This window comes from Phyllobates terribilis, unplaced genomic scaffold (assembly GCF_046119375.1).
Source record: "Phyllobates terribilis strain yellow unplaced genomic scaffold, ASM4611937v1 Scaffold_305__1_contigs__length_2280687, whole genome shotgun sequence".
NCBI classification, from domain to species: domain Eukaryota; kingdom Metazoa; phylum Chordata; class Amphibia; order Anura; family Dendrobatidae; genus Phyllobates; species Phyllobates terribilis.
The window spans coordinates 58357-86187 of record NW_027363065.1 but is presented as its reverse complement, the minus strand read 5'-3'; positions in this window follow the sequence as shown (position 1 = coordinate 86187).

Here is a 27831-nt window from a genome sequence, read left to right as displayed (position 1 = left end):
GCTTCAGCGTGGGAGAATTCTCACGCTGAAGCGCTGAGTGCAGGAGAATTCTCCCACGCTGTCAGTGACGTGCAGGAGGTGAGCTGAGTTCATTGGACATGAGCTCACCTTATGCACGTCACTGACAGCGTGGGAGAATTCTCCTGCACTCACCGCTTCAGCGTGAGAATTTTCCCACGCTGTCAGTGACGTGCATGAGGTGAGCCGAGTTCATTGGACATGAACTCGGCTCATCTGGATGTCGTCACAGAGAGACGCTGAGCAGCGCAAGCAAGCCTGCGCTTCTCAGTGTCTGCGGGATGAGAGGCTGGATGGCAGCGTTCTGCTGCGGTCCAGCCTGTCATCTCGATGTAGCAGAGCTGAAGCTGTCGTGGGAACCATGGAAAGGTAAGGATGAGGTTGCTTTATTATTTTTCTTTTATTGCAGGAGATCGTTGGCTTCAGCTGGAATGGGCGTGATGGTAAGTATGGTTTAATTTAGAACAATAAAGGATTGTGTCTTTATTTCAATTAAAGGACTTTATTCTGGGTGTTTGTGTTTTTTTTAACTTTGACTATGGGGTTAGTAATGGGGGTGTCTTATAGACGCCTCTCCATTACTAACCTGGGCTTGATGTCAGCTGGCATTATAAGCTGACATCAACCCCAACCCTATTACCCCCTGCCACCGCACCAGGGCAGCGTGGAAGAGCGAGGCTAAGTGCCAGAATTGGCGCATCCTATGAATGCGCCATTTCTGGGGCGGCTGACGGCTGGTGTTTCTAGCCTGGGAGGGGGCCAATATTCATGGCTCCCTTCCTGGGCTATTAATATCAGCCCCCAGCTGTCTGCCTAGCCTTTGCTAGCTATTAAATTAGGGGGGACCCCACGTCATTTTTTTGGGGGGGTCCCCCATTTTAATAGCTAGTAAAGGCTATGTATTCAGCTGGGGGCTGATATTAGTAGCCTGGGAAGCTCCGTGGGTATTACCCCCTTCCCAGGCTTCAAACATCTGCCCCAGCCGTCTGCTTAACCTCCGCTAGAGCCTAAAATTAAGGGGAACCCCACGCCAATTTTTTTAATAATAAATCCTTTATTTTAATACAAAATGACAAGTACAGTAACCAACACTATCACTGTACTTCATATATATGTGACTGACATGTTTCTATCTATCTAATCTATGTGTGATGCTCTATCTTTCTGTTCTAAATTGTCGGGTACCGCTGCTGAATTGCCGGCCGGCTTTTTTAAAGAGACAGTGCATGAAAACACTATTATTTTTTTAAATAAATCCTTTACACTAAATGACAAGTACAGTAAGCAACACTATCACTGTACTTCATATATATGTGACTGACATGTTTCTATCTATCTAATCTATGTGTGAAGCTCTATTCTTTCTGTTCTAAATTGTCCGGTACAGATGCTGAATTGCCGGCCGGCTTTTTTAAAGAGACGGTGCACGAAAACACTAATATTTTTTTAAATAAATCCTTTACACTAAATGACAAGTGCAGTAACCAACACTGTCACTGTGCTTCTTATATGTGTGACTGACATGTTTCTATCTATCTAATCTATGTGTGATGCTCTATTCCTTCTTGTCTAAATTGTCGGGTACCGGTGTATGCCGCTGCTGAATTTGCCGGCCGGCTTTTTTAAAGAGAGTGTCTTCTGAGCAGTTTGTCAGCTTTTGGACACCTTTGCAGGTGTTTTCTATGTGTTTCTATGTGTTTTTGTTTGCCTGCCATTGGTTTTAACGGTGTTCGACGAACAGTTCGACGAACAGTTCCTCGAACATCCCGGTGTTCGACGAACCGAACCGAACCCGAACACTACGGGGGTGGCTCAACACTAGTGGTAACCAACCAGCAGGACAAGGGGGAGGTAACCAAGGGGCACAAAGCACTAAGAAGGAAGTGGGAACTTGCTGGCAATTTAATGACGGCCAATGCAAGTACGGGACCTCCTGTAAATTCAAACACGTGTGCTCCCATTGTAATGGAAACTCACACGGAGCATCAAAATGCTTTAAGAAGGGTAAGGGAAAGCCGACAGTGGGTACCGGTCAAAGGGGTGACTCCGGTGAGGGTTCACGCGATGGCCCCCTTTCTAAGTAGGTATCCTGATCAGTCGAAGGCTAAGGTCATTTCGGATGGGTTTTTGGAAGGTTTTAGAATCCCTCCTCCTGAGCACGAGGTCCCCTTTTCTCTAAAAAATTTGACGTCGGCTTCCCTTCATCCGGATGTGGTTAGCGTGAAGTTGGCTAAGGAGGTGGAATTGGGCAGGATGGCGGGACCGTTTCGGGTATTACCTAGCAGCAAAGTGATTATTTCACCACTGGGGGTTGTGCCCAAAAAAGAGCTGAATAAGTTTCGTTTGATTCAGCATTTGTCGTACCCGAAGGGGCTCTCGGTGAATGATGGCATTGCACAGGAATTATGTTCAGTTGAATATACATCATTTGATGCGGCGGTGCGATGGGTACAGCGTTATGGGTCAGGATCGTTGCTAGCCAAGACGGATATCGAGTCGGCTTTTCGGTTGCTGCCAGTTCACCCGGATAGCATCCCGTTGTTAGGTTGTTTTTGGAATGGGGCATATTACATGGATAGGTGTTTGCCAACGGGTTGTGCAATTTCGTGTTCTTTGTTTGAAACGTTTAGTACCTTTTTGGAATGGGTGGTGATGGACCTGGCATCAGTTAATTCAGTCATTCATTATTTGGATGATTTTTTGTTTATAGGCCCTCCGCAATCGTTATTGTGTAGGAATTTGTTAGGTACTATGGTGTGGGTAGCGGAGCATTTTGGTGTACCATTGGCAAAAGAAAAGACAGAAGGCCCTTGCACAATCCTACGTTTTTTGGGCATTGTAATTGATACAGAAAGGATGGAGTGCCGGTTACCTGAAGATAAATTGTGTCTGCTCAAGCAGGAGGTCGACAGAGTCAGGAGGTTGCGCAAGGTGACCCTGAGGGAGCTACAATCGCTGTTGGGGCGCTTAAATTTTGCATGCAGGATTATGCCAATGGGCAGAATATTTTGTCGCAGGTTGTCAGGCGCCACAGCAGGAGTGCGTGGGGCTCATCATTTTATCTGCCTAAATAAGGAACACAAGGAGGATCTGAGGGTTTGGAAGTTGTTTTTGGAAAGCTATAATGGCAGGTCATTAATCCAGCAGGAGTTTGTAAGCAGTTTTGATTGTGAGATTTTTACAGATGCTGCGGGAGGTGCTGGATACGGGGCCTACTGGAAAGGGCGGTGGAGTGTTGGGGCATGGCCGATTGGGTGGACGGAGAGGGGACTTACGAGGAACCTGGCGTTTTTGGAATTGTTCCCTATTGTTGTTGCGGTTACTATTTGGGGGGAGTGTTTTGCCAACAGGAGAATTCGGTTTCATTGCGATAACATGGGAGTGGTGTCTGTCATCAACAGCTTGTCGGCCTCATCCCCGCCTGTGATTAGGCTACTGAGGGAACTAGTACTTTGTTGTCTTAAGCTGAACGCTTGGATTACAGCAGTCCATGTTCCAGGTGTACAAAATTCTATAGCAGATGCCTTATCTCGTTTTCAGTGGGACCGTTTTCGGGCGCTAGCACCAGAGGCCGAGGACGTGGGTCAAGAATGCCCTTCGCATTTGTGGCAACTGGTTATGGAGGAGCCGGACGGTTAATAAGGGAGTCCATTACGAGGCAGACCTGGGCATCATACGAGGCATCGTGGCGAGTATGGCGAAGTTGGATTCTGGAGTGGGGTGTGGTGGAAAGTGAAGGAGATAGAGAGATGGCGGTGCTGTTTCTTGTGGGAAGGGCAGCAGAGATTGGATGGTCTGTGTCAAAAGTTAGTAAATTTGTAGCAGGATTGGCATTCGCTTTTAAATTGCAGGGGTTAAAAGACGTTACAAAATCGTTTTTAGTGAAGCAAGCACTTAGGGGCTTTAGGAGAGGCGGTAAGGTGTTAGATAAACGAAGACCGGTGACTTTTAGTATTTTAGAGCGGTTTAGCGTTGGATAAGATTTGTTGTTCAGTTTTTGAAGCCACACTGTTTAGGTTGGCTTTTTCATTGGCGTTCTTTGGCGCTCTAAGATTAGGTGAGTTGGTGGCACCAAGTAGGAATAAGGTTGGGGGTTTGTTTGCCGAGGATGTGAACGGTCGGAAAGGGGGCATCGAATTTTGGATTAGGAGGGCGAAGACGGATCAATTGGGCAGAGGCAAGCTAGTGGTATTGGGGGAAGTTGATGGATCGTTTATGTGTCCTAGGAGATGTTTAATGGCTTACTGGCAGGTTTGGTCGGGACGTAAGGGCCCATTATTGTGTCATAAAAACGGAGAGTTTCTGTCACGTTTTCAATTTATTGCAGTATTTAAAAAAGGGATCCGGGAGTTGGGCCTTAGTCCTGAGGTGTACGGGTCGCATTCTTTCAGAATCGGTGAGGCGTCAGAAGCGGACGGTTTGGGTTTAGGAAAGGATGTGATAAAACGCATTGGGAGGTGGAGTTCAGATCGTTATCTGTCCTATGTACGTCATTAGGTGTGCAGGCTTATGTTTTATCTGGTCAGAAGTGAATACAATTCTTTGGTTGTCTTATTGCAGGTGACGTCCCGTTATTAGTCTGGATTCTTGGACACTCTTTCGTTCATTGGGGGGCGCTGCGGGCGGATGTGAGGCCAAACGGTAGGCAATTGGGTTATAGCAGAGAGCAAGTGGTGGTCCGGTGGCTGGCTTTTAGAGGGATGGTATGGAGAAGGGTGCTTCCTGAATTCCATAAGGCGGCTCGTTTGGACCGGGCGCCGGACATTTTGGTGGTGCATATGGGGGGGAATGATTTGGGGGTTCGGCCAGTTAGGGAATTGATGAGGGATATTCGAATTGATTTTTTAAGGTTATGGACATCTTTTCCTGGGGTGTTGACGGTTTGGTCTGACATTGTGCCGAGAAAAAATTGGAGGGAGGCCAGATCAGTGAAGGGCATTAATAGGGCAAGAGTAAAGTTGAATAGAGCCATAGCAGCTTTTGTTGGTAGAAATGGGGGTGTAAGTGTTCGGCATCTTGATCTTGAGGCAGGGGTTGCTGATTTTTGGGCAAAGGATGGGGTGCACCTGAACGATATTGGGATTGATTTATGGGCATTATCTATACAGGAGGGGATTGAGAGAGCTTTGGCAGTGCTGGGGCGCTCACGAGCCTGAGGTGGTCAGGGCTGTTCGTTTGTGGCGGGGGGTGGGGTTCTTGGAGTTGGCACAGAAGTGTCGGTGGGAAAGTTATTGGAAATTTACAGGCAGTGGCTTGATTAAGCGGGGTGATCTGGCATTTGGTTTTTGGGCTCTGGACGGGGTTTTACCCTGGGAGCTTTTGGTGCCCTCGAGCTGGTGATGGACGGCTGAAGGTAATACGGTGGTTCGATTTCGGTTTAGTTATGCCAGATCTAATTTTTAACTCCAAGAACCCTCCCTTCTTATTTATTTATTTGAATAATAATGTTTATATGTTAATGTTGTTTGTTAATAAAATGGCCGCTGTGGCCAAATTTATCCAAAGAAATTACAGGTGCAGTGTTTTTATTTGTTAAGCTACTTGAGGTCGGTAAGATGGGGAGGGGTATTACGGAACTATGGAACCCGGGTTGGCCGTACACGGTCAAGCGTTTTTACAGCTGTGGAAACTTATTAAAAGCGCATGGTAGAAGGGCAGCAGTGTTCCCCAATGATAATCCGTATGTGCTGTGCAAATGCTGCGGAAATTTCCACTGCAGATTATCATTGCGGAAAAAAACGAAGCACTACCAATTATTTTGCAGAAGGTTTTTTTTTTTTGCGCCCGCCAATAACTTGCATTATAATGCGCCAATTCCGCAATACTGCATCTGTACTTGCGTAATTAGAGCGTTCTAATGTAAGGATGGTACCCGAGTGTGGTGCATCGAGGGCACATAGCCTTAATTGGACTTAAGTTTAACAATTACCTCCGTAGAAATCCCAACATTACATGATCTCCTGGCGTCACAGCGGAGACCTAGTGAAGAGATCCACCAGCACGGAGTGATGCTGGCAAGATTTGTGGCAGCCCAAGAGCGTCGCGGCAGCCAATAAAATTTTTTTTTTATGTAGTTGATATTTTTTGGTTTGATGTTATATTTATTCTATTTTTATAAAAAAAAGTTAAAGTTTATATCCACTGTTGTCTACACTTTGTTACAAACAAACAAGATGTTTCATCACTCACACCCATTATATGTATGCATCTGTATAGATCAGAATCTTGCCCGGAGAACACTGCTATGATCCAAAAGCAGAGCGCAGAGAGGAACAAAGGAACGGAATTGCTGCAACGTCGCCTTATTTTAAACCTGCCACCAATCAGAACGCAGTAGCGTCCACTAATCGGAGATGAGGGGGTGCGGAAAAGTAATTTTATGCACGCCTTTGTGACACAGTACAATTCCTATCAAGGTGTGGATCGTTGAAATAGCTGCTGTGTGAAAGCGTCCCAACGACCAACGAGATCGTTAGTTAGATCGCTGGGGCGGCCGAAATCATTGGCAAGTTCTGCGTGTTTGACGGCTTCCCAACGATCTCTCCAGCGATCTCAAAACCGTGACGTAGTAACGATCTCGCTAGCGATCTCGTTATGTGTGACAGGGCCTTTAGTTTGAAGGACCCTTTAAAGTGGTTCAAGTGGTCAACTAGGCAGCGGTGAGAATAGACATTCCCTCCTCCTAGAGAATTAATTCACTTTACGCAACATGAGGAGGCGATGCAGACTGTCCCTCCAGTTGATGAGGATGACGAATTTGAAATTTCACGCATTTTATATTCTTCGTGGCTCAGAGGAGGGTTACAGAATCTCGTGTCCTGGAAAGGATTCGGTCCCGAGAATAATTCTTGGGAGAAAGCTGAGGACGTCTCGGCCTCAAGGCTGATTGAAGCTTTTCATAGGAGATTCCCGAATAAGGCTCGGCCGAGAGGATCCGGAGGATCCCCATAAAAGGGGAGGTGCTGTTAGAATCTGTTTCTTTGGGACCATCCACCATTTTGTTGTGGTTTTCTGGCTATTAGTCTTATTCCCCTGGTGTTGGTTTTGACTAAGGTCAGGTGATTGTATTACCCAGCACCTGCCTCCTAGTCTTTGCCAGACAATAGTGTTAATCCGTGGGAATTCTAGCTAGGAGGTTTGGTAGCAGTACTTTGTGTTTAGTTTTGTGCAGTTCTAGGATCCTCTAGTTCTGCCTGCTGAAGATTACTTTATTCCCTTTTTCGTTTCTGCAGCTTCCTCTAGTTTCCTGTATGGAGGTCACCTGTTTGTTTTTCCCAGTCCTTAGTCTTTCATGTCTCCTTTTGAGTTTAGTCTAGGAAAAGTCGGTGGGTCTACTCGCTAGGAATAGGTTGCCCACTCCACTGTAGGGTAGGGACACTTTTCCCTCTTCTGCCCTAGTGTGGAGTTGCAGTTTCGTAACACATACTAGGGCCCGGCGCTGCCACGAAGGAGCGACACCTGACAAGGGTTCGAGCACCTTGCCATACGGGTGAGGATTTAATAATTGTTCAGGAATGAGGGCCGCAGCAGGACTGAAGAAGATAGCACAGAGGGAAGGCCTACAACTCCACCTTAAGAGGTGGATCCCCAAATTGCTTCTAGGTCACCCGGATCTACATCACCAGCTATTACCAGTGCCCTGGTGTGCACCGTCAAACCTCAAGTAAAGGTAGAGGAAACCGCCATTTAAACCTATAAGAATAGCTCCATATCATAATCTAACACCTAAGAAAAAGATGAGAGATGTAACCAAGATCCAATAGAATGTATGTGGAGGACACCACTCTCAAACAAAAACAGCCAGAGATACAGTATAGCTATTAGTGCAAAAGATCAGTATATTTTATTATACAAAATATTCCATATGACAAACAACAGTAAAAAACAAATTATGAGTAACTAACATAAGGGGCCAAGAAAAGGATAAGATGGAAATACCCAGAGGAAAAAGAGACCATTTCCACAACAGCAGAGTAATCCACACTAAATGTGCATACGTATATATTCAAGCATGCAACAAAGCCTGTGTCCTACTTGTTAGGAGGACACCAGAGCTAAAGACATAAAGCTCAAAAGAAGGCTACAGAGGCAGGTAAGCGTTGTCTTGACAAAGCATATGAATAACATCGATGTGCATAAATCTAAAATTGCCAAGCATTACCTTGAGACATAGTAGTCAGAAGTGTGGAGAGTCTGCAGTGAGTGAATGAGTAGCGCGCCTCAACGCGCGTTTCGCCTGGTTATTATCTGTGCCCTCAGCCCTGCAATACAATGTCCCTGCCGACAGCATCTACCTTTTCAAATCACCATATACAGCCCTGGAGCTTAGCTCTGCCAGTGGAGAGCTGAACTCTCTTTGCTGCGTCGCTATCAGCCCCAGTGGATCTGCACCGCAGCGGTGGCCCCATATAGCCGCATACCATGGGTGGTGTCACGAACATTATACTTAAATCTTTTTTTACCCAATTGACTGTTCTTTACTTGACCGCCCTGGGACATGGACCGGGTCACTGCCACCGTGACTACCCCAATACAGGACCGGATCGGCTACCGAATACCCCACGGCCCAGTGGGGCACGTCATATTCAACAGTAGCAAAAACATTAGCTGTGTATCATTTTTTTATGAGGATCCTTGGTGAGAGTCCATGTAATGACTCTATTTCCTGATCAAACAGGTGTTGAAAGGTTACAGGAAAGAGAACGTGGTCCGGGATGGCAGATGCCCTATCTCTCCTGAAATGTTGTTAAATCTGTGTAGTGTGTCTTTTTCCTACTGTTATGATAACTATGAAGCATTTTATTCTCCACAGCAGCCGCACTACTGTTTTTTGCAGCTCTGCGCATTGGGGAGCTGTTGACGAGGGGCAGAAAAGGCTTAAAAGGTTTGGCCTTCCAACATATTACATGAAATAAGGATACAATTGTGATTTAAATTGCCACATCTAAAACTGACCAGACGGCAAAAGGTACTCATTTAAAATTGCAATGTTTGGTGGGAAAAATATTTGTCCAGTCTAACTAGCAAAAAATTATATAAAGATAAGCCCTGCAGGAGGTGAGAAGTTTCTGCTTCACCGCTCTGGTAAGCCTTTGATGCAATTACAATTCAGGTCTATGCTCAGTAAATGCTTATCAAAACTATATGGGTGGTAAATATTTTATCACACATTCATTTAGAATTGGTGCTGCAACAGAGGCCGCCAGACTGGGTTTAAGTGTGGAGATGATTAAGAATCTGGGAATATGGGGTTCAGGATGTTATCAATTTTATATCAGAAAGTGATAGAAACTAATTTTTTTTTGTAGTTTTCTTAGGTGTGACGGTATGGATACTGGGCCATTCCTGTGTGCACTGGGCAGAGTGGAGAGCGCGGCAGCGGTGCTACGGCCCAAACCTTTCTTTGTCGGTTGATAATGTAAGAATATCTTGGCTCGGAATTAGAGGACAAAAATGGGAAGGACTGGTGGAGCAGGCTGTCATGATGGTTGAAAAATTTCCATCACCACATGTGATTATACTGCACTTAGGAGGGAACGATGTTGGGAATTTGGGCACAGTAGATTTAGTGTTTCAAATGAAAAAGGTAGTTATAGCTTAAAAAACTGTTTTACGGTGTAAAAATTGTATTTTCACAGATTGTTCCCAGATTATTGTGGGGGAACAGGTCAATGAGCAAGTTTATGCCATCCATTGATGAGTTTTCATTTCGACACGTTGACTTGGAGGGAGGTTTGCTAGGCCTTTTCAGAAATCAGAAATGACTGGATCCACCTGTCCGAAATAGGTAATGACTAGTGATGAGCGAGCATGCTCGCTAAAGTCGGTGCTCGCCCGAGCATCTCATGACTTGAGATGCTCGCCCGAGCATCTCATGACTTGAGATGAGCATCTCATGACTTGAGATGCTCGGCGCTCGCTGAGTATTTACGGGGTTGCTCAGCTCCTCTTCCCTGCATGTTTGGCGCTCCTTAGGCCATTTGCACCAAAAGGCCATTTGCACCACCTGCCAGGCCAGCATCAGCAAGGGTAGCATAACTACCAGCCTGACCACCACCAGCATGATCAGGCACATGGCAGCTAAGCACCCGACTAAGTGGGCTGAACACCAGGGTCCAGGAACAATGTCTGCCGGTGGCACCACTGCTTCTTCCGCTGTTGAGCGTGCAAGCCAATCCTGTGTCCATGACGCATGCGAAGATGCCCCTTGCCCTGCACCTGTCGTTGCACACTCTCAACTAACACCACCAGCAAGCATGTCCATGTCCTTGTCCCAGCGCAGCGTTCAGTTGTCCCCACCCCAGTCCTTGGAACGCAAGTGCAAATACGCAGCCAACGCCCCACTACTAAATTCACACATTTCGCAACTGCTTGCGCTCGAAATGTTGCCTTTTAGGCTTGTGGAGATGGAAGCATTCCGCAGCCTGATGGCGGCGGCCATCCCTCGGTACTCTGTCCCCAGCTGCCATTATTTCTCCCGGTGTGCCATACCCGCATTACACAAGCACGTGACCCACAACATTAGCCGTGCCCTCAACAATGCAGTTACTGGGAAAGTCCACCTAACCACGGACACATGGACAAGTGCTTGTGGGCAGGGAGGGTACATCTCGCTGACGGCACACTGGGTTAACATAGTGGAAGCCGGGGCACAGTTGGACCTTGGGATGGAACCGAGGATTGTGGGCCCTAGGTCAATCAGGGTTGCCCCCACAGTCTACAGCTCCTGCACCTCCACCTCTTCAGCCTCCATTGTTAAAATGACCACATCAGTCACAAGCTGGAAGCACTGCAGCAGTGCCTCAGCCAAGTGGCAACAGGCTGTGCTGAAGCTAATATGCTTAGGTGACAAACCGCACAATGCTGAAAAGTTGTGGACAGCTTTGAAAGAGCAGGCAGATCTGTGGCTGACACTGCTGAACCTACAGCCAGACATGGTCGTGTGTGACAATGGCCGGAACCTGGTGGTGGCTCTGAGGTGAGCTCACACATGTACCTGGCCCATGTGCTTAACCTCGTGGTTCAGCGGTTTCTAAAAAACCTACCCGGAGCTGCCGGATCTGCTTGTCAAAGTATGCCGCCAGTGTGCCCATTTTAGAAAGTCACCAACAGCTTCTGTGGCACCCCAGGAGTCCAGTTGCCACAGTGGTATTGCCTCCTTTAAAAGAGGTACTGCCATGCCTGGAAGCAAGCAGGGGCACTTTTAGTCAGGTACACTACACATGCAACACTTTCATGTCTCCAGGCCAGCAAGGGGAGTCACCTCCCCTTGGCAACTGGTATCTGGGGGCGGGGTTAGTTAGTCTGAGAGTGAGTTGAGTTTATGACATCGAGGAGTGAGGAGCTAGGGACTGTAGCTGGAGATAGCTCGTCCTAGCCAGCATACACAGAGAACCGGACACCGGAGTCCTGTCGAAGACGAGTGGGGATTTGGCTTCTCTCAGGTAGCAATCAAGACAGATATAGAGATCTTTTAATAAGGCGCTTTCAAATAAGACACTCACTACAGATTGTCTCAAGAGAATAATCCTGTTTATTATTAGATGTTATGCGGTTATATACCCCCAATTGAGGTGGGTTGTACTTTGTGATACATACATGAGATTATGTAAGTGACATGATATCTTTGGCACACAATAATTAAAGAACAATTACTTGTCAATACATCAGCAGGATATTCATGATGTATGATACTCCTAACATCCTTTCACACAGAAAGTGTTCTGCTGGTAATCAACCTTGGGTACAGTCCAAGTTATGCGGGACTTAGGGAGTTTCCTGGTGTAGATATATTGGGATATTATCTGCGTGGACAGATAGAGGACAAGCATGATAATCATAGACACTGTCAGCCAACTTCTAGCTTGTGTATAAAGGTTGACCTTGTGATTAAAAGAGATTTAAAGAGAAAAACAAAATCTGCTGTATCAAGGTTATATAACTCAAAAACAAGATTTCTTAAAGGTGACGTTGAAACTGAACCATTATTTTAACAAGTCCCCTCTTTTTATCATCTTGTATAACTGTCTGTCCCTCATGTCCGTAACTACTTCCTAGGCCTGCAAGTTAACCCTACTTCACAACATCACAAGGCTAACCCTACGTATGCAGTGGGATGCCAGTCCTACTGAACATCCATTCAGATTAGCTTATCAGACCTACTGTCCCTTACTTTACTTATAAGTCTACTAAGTACGCATTGCTATATGTATGGAGGCTGTGGGGGATCCCAGACCCAACAGCAGATACTGCAGGGCAGGAGATTGCAGATCTTCTGCCCCCCATCAAACGCCTGGAGGCTCAGCAGCACAGAGGGACCAGTACCGCCAAGGAGGAGCGAGGCACCCACAAGGCCCGAGCTGCCAGCCATACGGGTGAGCACAGCACCTACAACACAGCTACAAGCGGAATAGCCAAAAGAGAATAGTAAGAACGGCAGGCCTACAACTCCACCTGGCCAGGAGGACTCTATGCTTGCTCCTAGACTGACCAGACCCTTATCTCTAGCCAGTACTCCAGTCCAGGTCTGTCTAATTGCTACCAGTAAAGACCCTGGGACTGAACTATACGGACTCTGTGGTTATTTCGGCACCACGACACCCTGCACAACCACCATCATCCACACACACTGCCCTGAAGCTAACTCTTCCTGTGGGGAGTTATATCACCTTTGCTGCTATACCACCGGCTTCAGAGGACTGTTCCGCAGCGGCAGTCTCTATTAACTGCACTCCACAAGTGGCGTAGTCGGACATTGTATAACCTATATACATCTACTACCCTTGGATTGACCACCTGGGTCACGGACCAGGTCACCGCCACGGTGACTACAACCCCCACCATCAACAGGCCCGGGTACCCCACGGCCCAGGGGGCGCGTCACTTCCACCGCCCTTGCAGTGTTTCAGCAGCGTTTGCAGCTTCCGGCTCACCGACTGGTTTGTGATGTCCCCACGCGTTGGAACTGTACACTGCAGATGTTGGGAAGGATTTGTGAGCAGAAGAGGGCAGTTTTTGAGTACCAGCATCAACAAGGCCGTTGGTATTCACCGTACGCCGGAACCAAAGTGGGTTGCCCAAGATTGTCATCACCCAGAAATTAAAGACAGGCAAAATTAAGGCTCTCTGTAATGAGGACATGCTGCTTGTTAAATTTCATAACAAAAAAAGATGTCTTCATGTGTTATAACATCAATCTATGATGCGAAATTTATGTACGCGGGGAAGTTCTACTGTTCGGAAGCCTGTCTGTGTACAGGACTACAATAAGTTTATGGGTGGTGTGGACCTTGCGGACCAGATGCTGCAGCCGTACTACAGCGCTGTTTGTAAATTGTGTGAATAGTACAAAAAACTTGCAGTTCACCTAATAAAAGTGGCCACATATAATTCTTGTACTGCACCGAAAACTGGACACCAAGGATATTACCTTGAGTTCCAAGAAAAAGAAATAAAACATTTGATATTGGGAGACGAAGGGAAGGTTGGGGGAGAATCATCCAGAGAGGTCAGCAGAATAGTCCCCAGTCAGCATTTCCCTCACAAATGACAACTAAAAAAGGCCGACAGTAAAAGAGATGCCGGGTGTGTTACACAGATGGAGTTAGGAGGGAAACCAGTCACTAGTGTGACATGTCCTGATAAGCCTGGCCTCTGCATCAGGGAATGATTCCATCGCTACCACACATCCCTAGAATCACTGGATTTATTTTTTTGTTTTTACCCTTCCCACCTTCTGCCATTTTCACTCTATTCCTCAACGCCCATTTATAAATTGGAATACAAAAAAAGTTAATGCTCACTACACCCCTAGATGAATCCTGAGAGGGGAATTTGCTGAAATAGCATACATTTTATTTTTCTCTCCACCAGTTTGACTGTGCCTTGCCATCTAAAGCTGTCATTCTGAATCTTACTACTGTTTGTTGTTATAGACATGGTGGTTTCCATGGGAGGAAGCCTAGTATGAGAGCTGTTTTTGGTCTATAAAGGATGGGCTTTCTTATTCTTATATTTGGGTATTATAAAACCTATTACACCAGATAAAACTGCTCTTATGCACTGTGGCATACGGCCTCTTTGCATATTCTGTAAAGCATGGCTTGTTCTGCACATGGTGGCGCCTACCTTGCTGGGCAGGGACCTGTTATAGTGCGCCACAGTCACATCAGTCCCTCATATAGGGATTGATTGGGCTGAAGAAAGGGAAAGCAGAAATTAATAAAGAAAGAAAGGAAGAAAGAGTCAGCAGCCCTGGATGTTCTTTTTATCCTGTGTGCTCCATCCCTTATGAGCCCGATCGTTCAGTCAAACTACACTAATGGGGTTACGTTTGAGCATAGGAGGAATAGATCTATAAATGTTGGGGTCCATTTCCTCACCTTTCACTTCAAAATTTCTCCTAAAAATGACAATTTTGTGAAGAAAAAAAATGATATTTATTTTTTTTACACTTATTTTGAACTAAATCTTTTAATAAAATGTCGGCTCAAAAGACTCATTATGGGGCACGGCTGGTACGCACAGCGAGAGGGTTGTGTTTCCCTGAAGCTCTGCTGAACGAACTACTGGAAGTCGAACAAGCAGCGTTTCAGAAGATCAAAATGGATTAAAATACAGAGAAGACTTTACTCAATCCCATTGTATCCTTTGGAACTCATTAGACAACCCATGGATTACAAATTGTTCAATTCAAAGAAGATATAATATTTAGCCGCTCCACCTCTCCTCCATTCCAGCGAGGTTTATATAGCGATCTACGGACCTTTAGGTAATATGTCTTTTATAGATGTCTCTATAGGTCCAATAGCAGCTAGAACTATGGGTTCAGCTGATTCAGATTTCAGATCTATGTAGCGCCATCAGTTCTAACTCCTATCTAAACCTAAGTAGCCTTTGAGGGCTCCTCGGACCGCAGCTGTCCTAGCTAACTAGCTAATAGACTCTGTAGAACGGTAAAATCCTCTTTTCTTTCCATACTAGAGAAGCCCATACATCCATCCATGTTCTCTTGGGATAAGGAGAAGACCTCTCAACCCTTCACTGGACATTGTCTTACATCCCCTGAAGCTGTCAAGTGACAAATACTAACTGTATCACAGCCATTGCAGTTACAGATGGCTGCGGCCAAAGCTCCTGACTGAGACTTCAGTAGTGCCCATACAGTGTTCTATGTTTCCTTAAGTCAAGGAGAAAGTAATTTATCTTATTATTGGTCACTCCTCTGAAGTTCCTGCTGCTGTCAAGAGACTCATGCAAACATCACTCCACGGACCCCAAGGACAAAGAAGTCCCCTTAAACTTCTTTAGGATCCTTTACTGGTCCCCTTGTAGCAGTCAAAAGGCAATATTCATCCGCGGCTACAGCTGTCACAGACGTTGGACCCCTCCAGCATCGCCGAAGTAATCTCTCCTACGTCCACAGCCTTGTCAAATCACAAGTCCTCGGAGCCTTGGGATTAAGAGTAGACCCTTTAACTTTCTTTAGGATCCATCACTGGTCGCCTTGAGGCTGTCAGAAGACAATCACCAGCCACTTTCCTGCCACTGCCGCCATAGCTGACACAGACGTCGGATTTCTGCAGAAGCATCAGGACCACCTCACCACCGCTTTCTGTCCTTTCAATGCTCCATGGATTCCCAGGATAAAGACAAAACCCGCTATCTTTCTACAGGACCATCCACTGGACTACTTGCAGTTGTCAGGAGGAACGAGCCTCAAGGATTCAACACTCTTGCGCCAGCTGGAACATCAACGTTGAGGGCGGAGAGTAAAATCCCTCTGCTATAGCGTAACACCTCGCTCTCCATCAGAGATGTGGAGTAGTGATGAGCGAGCATACTACTGATTTGGTTCTCGCTCGAGCATCTCAGTACTCGATATGCTCGGAGCTCGCCGAGTACTTGCGAGATGCTCGGGAGGGTGCTCGGGTCCCCTCCCTGCATGTTTGGCGCTCTTTAGAGTGCCAATCAACATGCAGGGATTGCCTGTCACTCACTCTCAGCCATGTTGGTTATGGCATTACAGTGATTGGCTGGCCGCACAGCGTCATCAGGTCTATATCAGACCTGGCGCCACTGTGCTAGTCAGTCTACTCCACAATCAGGCAGTGTAGGGAGAGGTGCTGCTGAGCTAGGGAGAGATTTGGTTGTGTATTAGGTAGTGTAGGGAGAAAACAAGTACATTACACATATCCATCTCAACAAACAGTCCTTCTGAGGACTAATCCATCTGCAGAGATATCAGGCAGGCAGTGTATATAGGCAGGCAGGCAGTGTATATAGCAAAAGAGGCTCCATTCCAGTTCTGCCTTCTGCTGCTGTTGGACATTTCGAGACAAAGGCCCAGATCTCAGGATAACTTTTTGGGAATTTTAATCATTATTTACTTAAAAAGCAATTCAGAGGACACAGTTTTTCTGCGCCATTTTCTTGCTGGCACTGGAGAATACAGCTAGGTACTTTCCATATAAAAGTGCTAGAAATCCAGCTATTCAAAACTGTGGTTTGTCCGTTACACGGATCACATATAATTGCGCTGAAAATACTGCCATTTTTGGCCTCCATTCAATTTTTTTTTTAGTGTGTCAGCAAAGTTTTTGACACCGGTTTGCTGTTCAAAATAGTTACCTACAGGCCAGGTACTTAAAACTGTGGTTTCTCCGTCACACGGATTACATATAACTTCGCTCCAAATTCAGCCATTTGTAGTGAGTGTGGAAGATATTGTCCTCAATTTAAAATGGGCAAGGCGTGTGGCAAGGTACGGGAAATTGGACGTGATGGTGCATGCAGAGGCCGAGGCCATGGGAAAGCTGAAATTGTGCCACAACAAACACCCACATCTTCTCGCCCGACCTTCCTGTTCCAATTCCTAGGGGACTGCAGCACACCACTACTGAACCCAGAGCAGTGTTAAAAGGTTGTTGGTTGGTGGCGGATGGTTGGTGGGGGATAATGCTTCCAGTCACTTAGCCACCACCACCACCCTGTCTGCCACACGGTCAAGTCTCAGTAGCCATGAGTCTGGGCAGCATATTCCTCACCCTGATCCTCCTTCCTCCCACTATGCCGAGTGCCCAGAGACAACTGATCCCACACTTGGACACTCAGAAGAGCTGTTCACTTTTCCATTTATAGATTCTGGCCTCTCGCCCAGTCCACTTGAAGCGGGGCAAGATGATATCGCATGTAGCGATGCCCAAAAATTTGAGCAGCCATGGTAACACGAAGGCGACGGTGAGAAAATGTCACAAGAGGTGGATGATGAGACACAATTGCCAGAAAATCAGGAGGAGGACCAGAGTGCGGAAGTGGAAGACGAGGTGGTGGATGATATAGTAACTGACCCAACCTGGCAAGAGGACATGCAGAGTGAGGACAGCAGCACACATGGGGAGGGAGGCAGAGCACCCCAACATGAAGGAAGAAGCAGTGTGGTGGCCGCAGACAGAAGGCAGGCAACCGTTCCCCATAATACCAACACGAAGGAAGTTGCCAGCACAACTGTCAGGTGTTCCCGAGTCTGGTTGTTTTTTAAAGACTCTGCTGATAACCCCAAAAAGGCAATTTGCACCACCTGCCAGGCTAGCATCAGCAGGGGTGGCAAAACTAACAGCCTGACCGCCACCAGCATGATCAGGCACATGGCAGCAAAGAATCCGATTTTGTTGGCAGAATCCCAGGGAAAAAGGAACAGTGTCTGCAGGTGGCACCACTGCTTCTTCCGCTGTTGTGCATGCAAGCCAATCCCCTGTCCATGGTGCATGCGAAGATGCCTCCTGCCCTGCACATGTCGTTGCACACTCTCAACTAGCACCACAAGCAAGCATGTCCACGTCCTTGTCCCAGCACAGCGTTCAGTTGTCCCTACCCCAGTCCTTGGAACGCAAGTGCAAATACGCAGCCAACGCCCCACTACTAAATTCACACATTTTGCAACTGCTTGCGCTCTAAATGTTGCCTTTTAGGCTTGTGGAGACGGAAGCATTCCGCAGCCTGATGGCGGCGGCCATCACTCGGTACTCGGTCCCCAGCCGCCACTATTTCTCCCGGTGTGCCATCCCCGCATTACACAAGCATGTGACTCACAACATTAGCCGTGCCCTCAACAATGCAGTTACTGGGAAAGTCCACCTAACCACAGACACATGGACAAGTGCTTGTGAGCAGGGACGGTACATCTCGCTGACGGCACACTGGGTTAACATAGTGGAAGCCGGGACACACTTGGACCTTGGGATGGAACCGAGGATTGTGGGCCCTAGGTAAATCAGGGTTGCACTCACAGTCTACAGCTCCTGAACCTCATCCTCCTCCTCTTCAGACTCCATCAGTCACAAGCTGGAAGCACTGCAGCACTGCCTCAGCCAAGCGGCAACAGGCTGTGCTGAAGCTAATATGCTTAGGTGACAAACCGCACAATGCTGAAGAGTTGTGGACAGCTTTGAAGGAGCAGGCAGATCTGTGGCTGACACTGCTGAACCTACAGCCAGACATGGTCGTGTGTGACAATGGCCGGAACCTGGTGGCGACTCTGAGGTGAGCTCACACATGTACCTGGCCCATGTGCTTAACCTCGTGGTTCAGCGATTTCTAAAAAGCCTACCCGGAGCTGCCAGATCTGCTTGTCAAAGTATGCCGCCTGTGTGCCCATTTTAGAAAGTTACCAACAGCTTCCACCGCCCTCGCCGTGTTTCAGCAGCGTTTGAAGCTTCCGGCTCACAGACTGGTGTGTGATGTCCCTACACGTTGGAACTCTACATTGCAGATGTTGGGAAGGATTTATGAACAAAAGAGGGCAGTTGTAGACTACCAGTATCAACAAGGTTGTCGGTATTCAGTTCAGACTCCACACACAAAACCTCAGGAGTGTACATGAATGTCAGACTTATGTACCATCCTCCAAAACTTTGAGGACTCCACAAAGATGGTGATGGCGATGACGCCATACTTAGCGTCACCATCCCGCTTCTGTCTTTTGAAACGCTCTCTGCTCACAATCAAAGAGGATGCATTGCAGGCGGAGCACGATAAGATGGAGCAAGGAACCATACAGGGTGATTACACACAGCCCAGCCTCATCTCATCCCAACGTGGATTGGGTGACAATGAGGAAGAGGAGGAGATAGTTTCATGCGCTATAGACGGTACTACCTGCACAACTGTCATACCATCTGTTCAGCGTGGATGGCCTGAGGACAGGAAGGAGGATGAGGAGGAGAGCATGGTCAATCTTCCTCTTGGTGAGGACAAGGAAGTCTTGCCTGTTCACAGTCTGGCACGCATGGCTGAGTTCGTTACGCTGCCTTTCCTGTGACCCTCACGTTCTCCAAATTTTGGGTGACAGTCATTACTGGATGGTGACACTTCTAGACCCAGGCTACAAGGAGAACTTTCTATCTCTTATTCCCGAGGCGGACAGGTCTACTAAAATGGGGCAGTATCGGAAAATCCCTTGTTGTGGAAGTATTAAAAAAAATTCCCATATGAGAACGCTGGCAGCAGAGGTCACAGTCTGAGATCTGTGCCATAGTTTGTTAAGATACAATTTGTACATTGATAATTATTATACGAGTGTACCCCTGTTCAGGTGCCTGTTTGCCAAGAAAACAGTGGCCGGTGGCACCATACGCCGGAATCAAAGTGGGTTGCCCAAGATTCTCGTCACCCAGAAATTAAAGACAGGCAAAATTAAGGCTCTCTGTAATGAGGACAAGCTGCTTGTTAAATTTCATAACAAAAAAAGAAGTCTTCATGTGTTATAACATCAATATATGATGCCAAATTTCTGTACGCGGGGAAGTTCTACTGTCAGGAAGCCTGTCTGTGTACAGGACTACAATAAGTTTATGGGTGGTGTGGACCTTGCGGACCAGATGCTGCAGCCGTACTACAGAGCTGTTTGTAAATTATGTGAATAGTACAAAAAACTTGCGGTTCACCTAATAAAAGTGGCCACATAAAATTCTTTTGTACTGCACCGAAAACTGGACACCAAGGATATTACCTTGAGTTCCAAGAAAAGGTAATAAAACGTTTGATATTGGGAGACGAAGGGAAGGTTGGGGGAGGAATCATCCAGAGAGGTCAGCAGAATTGTCCCCAGTCAGCATTTCCCTTACAAATGACAACTAAAAAAGGCCGACAGTAAAAGAGATGCCGGGTGTGTTACACAGATGGAGTTAGGAGGGAAACCAGTCACTAGTGTGACATGTCCTGATAAGCCTGGCCTCTGCATTAGGGAATGATTCCATCGCTACCACACATCCCTAGAATCACTGGATTTATTTTTTTGTTTTTACCCTTCCCACCTTCTGCCATTTTCGCTCTATTCTTCAACGCCCATTTATAAATTGGAATACAAAAAAGTTAATGCTCACTACACCCCTAGATGAATCCTGTGAGGGGAATTTGCTGAATTTTTCTCTCCACCAGTTTGACTGTGCCTTGCTATCTAAAGTTGTCATTCTGAATCTTACTCCTGTTTGTTGTTATAGACATGGTGGTTTCCATGGGAGAAAACCTAGTATACGAGCTGTTCCTGGTCTATAAACAAAGGGCTTTCTTATTCTTTTATTTGGGTATTATAAAACCTATTACACCAGATAAAACTGCTCTTATGCACTGTGGCATACGGCCTCTTTATATATTCTGTAAAGCATGGCTTGTTCTGCACATGGTGGCGCCTACCTTGCTGGGCAGGGAACTGTTATAGTGCGCCAGAGTCACATCAGTCCCTCATATAGGGATTGATTGGGCTGAAGAAAGGGAAAGAAGAAAGAAATTAATAAAGAAAGGAAGATAGAGTCAGCAGCCCTGGATGTTCTTTTTATCCTGTGTGCTCCATCCCTTATGGGCCCGATCGTTCAGTCAAACTACACTAATGGGGTTACGTTTGAGCATAGGAGGAATAGATCTATAAATGTTGGGATCCATTTCCTCACCTTTCACTTCAAAATTTCTCCTAAAAATGACAATTTTGTGAAGAAAAAAAAATGAAATTTATATTATTTTACACTTATTTTGAGCTAAATCTTTTAATAAAATGTCGGCCCAAAATGACTCGTTATGGGGCACGGCTGGTACGCACAGCGAGAGGGTTGTGTTTCCCTGAAGCTCTGCTGAACGAACTCCTGGAAGTCGAACAAGTAGCGTTTCAGAAGATCAAAATGGATTAAAATACAGAGAAGACTTTACTCAATCCCACTGGATCCTTTGGAACTCATTAGACGACCCATGGATTACAAATTGTTCAATTCAAAGAAGATATAATATTTAGCCGCTCCACCTCTCCTCCATTCCAGCGAGGTTTATATAGGGATTTACGGACCTTTAGGTAATAGAGGTCTTTTATAGATGTCTCTATAGGTCCCCCAATAGCAGCTAGAACTATGGGTTCAGCCTTTTTTTACTATCGAGCAGCTGATTCTGATGCAGATCTATGTAGTGCCATCAGTTCTAACTCCTATCTAAACCCAAGTAGCCTTTGAAGGCTCCTCGGACCCTCAGGACACAGAGAGGTCCCAGTAACTTTACATTGGTCAGTTTGGGGGTCTTTCTACTTTTACCAGGAGCAGGTACTAGCTGCCATAATGTTGTTACAGCCGTAGCTGTCCTAGCTAATAGACTCTGTAGAGCTGTAAAATCCTCTTTTCCTTCCATACTAGAGAACCCCATACATCATTCCATGTTCTCTTCGGATAAGGAGAAGACCTCTTAACGCTTCCCTGGACATTGTATTATATCCCCTGAAGCTGTCAAGTGACAAATACTCAGTAAATGTGAATAGCGGTACTAGAGCGCCAATAACAGGGCAAAAATTATTAAAATGACTGATTTATTAATACACACAACGCGTTTCGGTGCACACAGCCACCTTCATCAGGTGTGACAAGCAGCAAACAAATGATCCTTATATACATTTGACCAGGTATACAATTACTTCAAAGGGGCGGGGCCAGATACAGAGTGATACCTCTATATTAACCCCTTGAGTTCATTTATGCTCAATAGAGTAAACAGGATTGTTATAAATTAGTACCTCATGAAGCATATCGGGTTCTCATAAATAGGATTCGCAGTATAAAAATTTGCGAATCCTATAATCATAATACTTAATAGGATATATTGTTATCTAACCCCTGTAAGGCAGCACTAGACATCATAATGGGGGATACTCGCTGCACCGGGTAAATCAAAGCACACCAGCAATGTCCTTCCGGTATTTCACAATGCTGCAGTTTATTGCACTTCATAAACCACAGTTCACCGGGTCCAACTCAGTGGCACGCCGACACACATGTATGTAATGTTCATGAGCCAAGTGGCAGACCGGCCCACTTGCTCCAGGTACAGCCTTCAGCAAGGTAATAACATAGCAATGTCCATATTAATGTCCATATAAAACAGGGTATTACCTTTGCCGGGTTTAGCTGCTGCAGTCCTTTTAATCTGCCACCACTGTGGCTTTGCGGCTTCCCAGGTGGGGGTCTCTAGCCGTCGTTCCCTCAAAGGCCACTGACATCCACACAGGATCCAGGCTCTGCCTTTCAGGACTCTTCCTCAAGCCTCTGCCTTCCAAGGCCACTAGCATCCACACAGGATCCAGTCTCGACCTTTCAGGTTGCCAGGCTTCACTCGGCCTCACACGGTCGGTGTCCCACACACACGGGAACAGGCCTTACGCCTCTCTCACAGAACACACCAGTCTCCCATCAAGCAGGGTTTATATATCCATCCCGTGCACACACACACAGACAAAGACAGGACCTTTCTGATGTCACAGTCATGTGATCAGACAGACATTCTGTGCGCGCAGGACCTGTGCTATGTCACAGTCATGTGACCAGTCACCTGAGGGGGAAGGTACATGGTCAGGTAAAACACATCCTGGACCATTACCGTAATGCCAGCAAGTCGCTGCATTACACCCCCTATATTTTATATTATAAAAATTTTTTTTACATACAACACAAAACAATGTATAAATATAAAGTTTTCAATTACAATCAGTTTCTATCATTATAATTTGGGAAATATAATAGACGAAGAAAGGAGAGAAAAAAAAATTATTTAAAAAAATCCCTAAAAAAAAATTCTTTCCTTTTTTCTTCCCTTCTCTCCTTTCCTCCCTCCTCCCCTATAGAAAATATATATAATAAATGTACTAAAACATAAAAACAATTATTTAAAAAGTTGCCTTCTATATATTAAGGTTCAGACCTTCAGGAGACAAAGTTCCCATATTGAAAATCCAATAATTTTCACGTGTAATAAGGCGATTTAGTCTATCATGATGTCTATCAACTATATGATCAATGACAGTTAGTTTTAGGTTATTAGGATTTTTTTGATGTTCTTTTAAGAAATGATCAGAAACACTATGTAGGGGAAAGCCGTTTCTAATATTTTGGCGGTTTATTAGTCTGGAGGGCATTTCCTGGATAGTGCGGCCAATGTATTGCCGGCCGCAGGTACACTGGAGCAGATAGATCACATATGAGGACTGACATGTAAGTCTAAAGCAAATGGGATATATCTCTCTAGTGACCACAGAGACGAATGTTTTAGCTCCGTTATCAATGGATTGACAGCATAAGCATTTAGGGACGTTACATTTATAACATCCATTATTGCTAATAGGAGCTACATTTAAATGGTTAGGTCTTCTACCAATTGTTGTATTGCTAGGGGCTATATAGTTTCCTAGATTTTTACTCCTCCGGTATATGACATGGGGATATTCCGGTAAATGACCAGTCAATATCGGATCGTTCCTTAAAATGAACCAGTATTTTTTTAATAAACTGGATAACACTTGCGTAGGTTTACCATAGGTCGTAATCAGATTTAAACTGAAATCGTTACTTGGTTCTTGGCTGGTATTCTTGGATTTGTTGATACACAAGTTCTGACATAGGGATCTAGTTTTGGAGAAAGCATCCTTTAATAATTTCTGGGGGTATCCCTTAGCTCTAAGACATTTTTGTAAAACCTTAGATACCAGAAAAAAATCCGAATCATGTGTACAATTTTTTCTAACACGCCAATATTGACCGTATGGAATATTTCTAATCCAACTGGGTAGATGGCCACTGTCAAATTCAAGATAACTATTTACATCCACTTCCTTGAAGTGGGTAGATGTAAATATTTTACCCGAATTGTCTATATTTATCTGAAGGTCAAGATATTGAATATTACTCTCAGATATGGTAGAGGTAAAGGAAAGACCCCAGTCGTTAGAATTTAATTCATCAATAAATTTGGCAGCCTCCACAGTATTCCCCCTCCATATGATAAACAAATCATCTATAAAGCGGCGGTGCATGATGATGAGTTTATCGGCGCCGAGCGATTGCGCGATGTGGATAGACTAGAACGCCCACATATACAGATTTGCATAACTGGGGGCAAACCTCGTCCCCATCGCGCAGCCCCTCAGCTGCCGATACATCACCCCCTCAAAAGAGAACACATTGTTCTCAAGAATGAAAGTTATACCCCTCAATAAAAAATTTTTTGGAGGATCTTGTAAGTTTGAGTCCTCATCTAGAAATTGTTTAATTGACTGTAAGCCCAATACATGTGTGATATTGGAATAAAGAGAGCTTATATCGAGTGTAATAAGAAGACGGCCTGGAAGAGGGGGTAATTCTCTCAACAGTCTAATTAAATGTGTGGAATCCTTTAAATGAGGATCTAGGGATAAAACGTACTTCTGTAAAAAAAGATCAATATAGTGGGATAAGTTGGATGTGATAGAATTGGTACCAGAAATAATAGGACCTCCGGGGGGATTAAATTTATCTTTATGAATTTTGGGTAAAAAAAATAAAATAAGGGACTTTGAATTTTTTAATGTCTAAAAAGGATTTTTCTTTTTTATTGAGGAAGCCAGCTGTAGAGGCCCCGGCTACAAGTTCTTTATACTCCAAAAAAAATGGTTACAGATGGGTCTGCTTCTAATTTCATGTAGTAGTTTGAGTGGTCTAGGATTCTGAGGCCCTCCTTGATGTACCAGCCTCTGTTCATTATCACAGATCCCTTATCTGCTCTCTTTATAATTATTTCTTTATTATCCTGAAGGGTTTTTAATGCACATTTCTCCTGGTAGCTCAAGTTATTCACTTTTTTAGAAATTGGGGGGAATGTCCTAAGGTCCCTCAAAATTAACTGTTGGAAAGTTTCAAGGTGTGAACCTTTGTGATGTAATGTATAAAATTTGTTTTTCCCCTTCACATTTACATGAGTGAAAGGGTCCAGTAATGGGGGGCCTGGTATATTAGATTCTTGAATGGAGGGGGATACAGCTGAACATGAACTAATAGGATGTGATTTTCTCTTATCTTCCAATAGAAAATCCCTTTTTAGTGTCAATTTCCTTATAAATTCATTTAAATCTCAGAACAAAGTGAAATTATTAAATGGGACAGCTGGACAGAAAGATAATCCTCGACCTAACAAGGATCGTTCAGCTTCAGATAGCACATAGCTAGAAATATTAAAGATACCCCCACAACCGATAGGGGTTTCTATCTGCAGGGAATTTGTATCCGGGTTCATTGGCAAGATTTCATTTTCTTTATATTTGGATTGCGTCTTAATTTCGGCATTTGAACTATTTTTGTTGTTCAGACCTCGGGTTTTTCCACTCCCTCTACATCCCCTACATTTCTTTTTCGTTTTGGGGACCACGTGAAAATAATGTGTAATTTTCGTTTTATCAGAACTGTATTCTGTGTTTGAGGATTTATCAAGATACTATTTTCATTTAAAATCGGAGATAATTCCAAGGATGTCATTCTGTTTATAGGGGGTTTTGTGTGTTTTAACAGAAGGTCTCCCTTGATGTAAAATATTCAGTGTATCCGCTATCGGAATCTGTCCGGATGACTCCCCAGCAATAGGAGTCTGTATTGCACTAGAAAGCTCTGAGATATTAGATTCATTATGGGATATCTCCTGGGTATTAATGTGTAATGTGAAGTTCAGTTCATCAATATCTGCTACTTGTGTGGAAATAGTAGGCGATTAGCAATAAATTCTACATCTGCTGCTTGTGTGGATAGAATAAGTGGATCCGCACTCAATACGGAGGGAGGAGTAATTTCCATGCACATTCCCTCTATTATAGGTTCATTATTTTTTTCCAAATTAGAGTTAATTCCAGTATTTTTCATGTAATTATTGTTAATGGATAACTTATTATGAGTCTCATATATTGCTTGTTGTTTTTTATTCATAAAAAACTGTTGTTGGGAATTATTCACATGTTTTGTATGGTTATCAGTATCATTACTTAGAGTAGGGGATGATGGATTGTCCTTAGTTTTTCTCTGCATAGAGATGATGGGAACAGGTGAAATTTGAGGTGGGGATTGAATTTTTTCTTTTTTAGAGTCTTTTATATCTCTCTCATACTTTTTTGCCTTTCATTTATTAAATCATTTTCAAACTTAGCCAATCTTAGTTTTACCTCATTATCCGTGGCAAAATATTCCGTAGATGAGGAAAAGAGCTCCAAATCCCCTTTAATTTTAGTTATTGTTTCTAAAGCATGCATAGCCAGAGTATTCCTGATGTCAATCAGCAATCGGATCAGTGTTGTTAAACAATCAGAAATACACTCGTCCCATCTTTCAGCAAAAACAATATCCTGAGGAAAGGATGAATTAACCCCTTCGCAACCTTGGGTTTTGTCGTTTTTGCTTTTTCGTTTTTTGCTCCCCTTGTTCCCAGAGCCATAGCGTTTTTAGTTTTTGGACAATATGGCCGTGTGAAGGCTTATTTTTTGCGGGACAAGTTGTACTTTTCAACGCCATTACTAGTTTTACCATATCGTGTACGGGAAAAAAATTTCAAGTACAGTAAAATTGCAAAAAAAGTGCAATACCACAGTTGTTTTTTATTTTTTTTACCACGTTCACTGAATGCTAAAACTGACCTGCCATTCTTATTCTCCAGGTCATTATGAGTTCGTAGACACCAAACATGTATAGGTTATTTTATATTTAAGTGGTGAAAAAAAATTCCAAAATTTGGAGAAAAAAAACTAAAAAAAAATAGCGCCATTTTCCGAGACCCGTAGCGTCTCCAATTTTCGTGATCCGGGGCTGGGTGAGGGCTTATTTTTTGCGCGCCGGGCTGACGTTTTTATTGATAAAATTTTGGGGTAGATCCGATGTTTTGATCGCCCGTTATTGCATTTTATTGCAATTTTGTGGCGACCAAAAAACGTAATTCTGGCGTTTAGAATTTTTTTCTCGTTACACCGTTTACCGATCGGATTAATTCTTTTTTTATATTGATAGATCGGGCGATTCTGAACGCGGCGATACCAAATATGTGTATGTGGGTTTTTTTTTTATATTTTATTTTGAATGGGGCGAAAGGGGGGTGATTTAAACTTTTATATTTTTTTTATATTTTTAAAAACATTTTTTTTTCACTTACTGCATGCTTCTATAGTCTCCATAGGACACTAGAACCAGCAGTTGTCTGATCGTCTCTGCTACATACAGGGGACGAGCAGATCCCCTGCATGCAGCAGAAATGGTCCTGTGCTATGAGCGCCGACCACTAGGTGGCGCTCATAGCGACCAGATCATGACAACCACAAGCGTCTGCTGCAGACCCTGGGTTGTCATGCACGCCCATCGGCGATCACGTGACGGGGTCGCCGATGGGCGGGGCTTATGACGCGCAACCCGGAAGCGCCCGTTAAATGCCGCTGTCGGAGATTGACAGCGGCATTTAACATGTTAACAGCCACGAGTGGATCGCGATTCCACCCGCGGCTGTTGCGGGCAC